A 1,404-nucleotide genomic window follows, 5' to 3' on the forward strand; every position below is an offset into this window, starting at 1 on the left:
TTTAATCCCAGCACTGGGAGGCAGAGACAGGCAGAACTCTGTGAGTTCGAGGCCAGCCTGGTCTATAGAGTGAGTTCCAGGACAGCCAGGGCTACACAGAGAAAGCCTGTCTCAAAAAACCAAACCAAATCAAACCATACCAAATCAAACCAAACCAAACCAAACAAAAAAAATACTTGTAACTCAGGATGACCTAGAATTTCTAATCCTCCTGCCTCAGCTTTTCTAGTTTTTAGATTATATTTCTGTTCCACCATGCCCAAAATAAAGACAGCCACATTTTGAGGCTCATATAAAATCCCTAGTCTGATAGAAGACAAGAGAGCCAGTGTGGGGCATCCTCATCTCAAGGGGAGGGCATTATGGTCTCTCCATCAGGGAACCTTCAGATAGGGAGACACAGCTCTTGCTTTTAGCATAGAAGATCCCCTGACCCTGTAGTCATTAGTGCTGCCCCTCCTCATTCTGCTCCCTGGTCCCCCTCCAGACCTGGGGGACCCTTTAGACTCTGGACATGTCCCCATTCTATGCCGGAGGGCTTGTGATTTTGGAGCAAGGTCTATAGTTCTTAGGAACTTTGTGGGGGTTTCTTGGAAGTGGACCTGTTAAGAGTGCCTCAGAGTGGCTTTCTACTCTTTCCTCAGGGGCTATTTAGGGAGGTGACACATTCTTTTGGCCTACCACAGCCCTCTCAAACCCTCCCCACCTTGCTGCCCCCACTGCTGTTCTAAGAGCAGAGGGAAACCGCAGACCAGAAGCTTGAAGGAACTGTTCTGTTCAGGAGAGGGAGTGAAGAATAAGGTCCCTGGTTTAGAGGCCCAAGTGGGCACACAGCAGGGGTGAGGGGGTTGGGAGAGAGTGGGGGGATCAGAGGCTGTGAGGAATCCCCTGCCCTGTCCCTAAGAAGATTCTGGAGAGCAGGTTTCCTCTTTCTTCCACCCATTATGTTTTAAAAAACAGTTAGTTAGTTGTTAGTTAGTTAGTTAGTTAGTTAGTTAGTTAGGGTGAGAGCATGTGATGGCCGCATAAGCATTCAAGTGTGCCAAAGCCCTAGTCGGGAGGTCAGGGGACAGTTTGCAGAAATGAATTCTTCCCTTCTAGTTTGGGTTCTGGGGATGGACTGCAATCATCTCCTCTCTTTCTCCCTCTCCTTTCCCCTCTCCCTTTCCCTGATCTCTCTCACTCTCCCATCTAAGATAGGAGCCAAGTAAATTCCCATCCAGGTTGCGAAAGCAAGCAAGTCACTTCAGGACACCACTAAAGCACATTAAGGTCAGAAAGAAGCTAGGACGGAGATGTGCTTGCTCTGTTCTATGTCTTTACTTCACACTTCCAGGGTTCCCTTCCTCAGGAATCCATGGAGTCCAGAATTTTCTAAAATCTTTCCAGGGATGTCATTCATAA

This window comes from Mastomys coucha, unplaced genomic scaffold, assembly GCF_008632895.1.
Source record: "Mastomys coucha isolate ucsf_1 unplaced genomic scaffold, UCSF_Mcou_1 pScaffold18, whole genome shotgun sequence".
Classification (NCBI taxonomy): domain Eukaryota; kingdom Metazoa; phylum Chordata; class Mammalia; order Rodentia; family Muridae; genus Mastomys; species Mastomys coucha.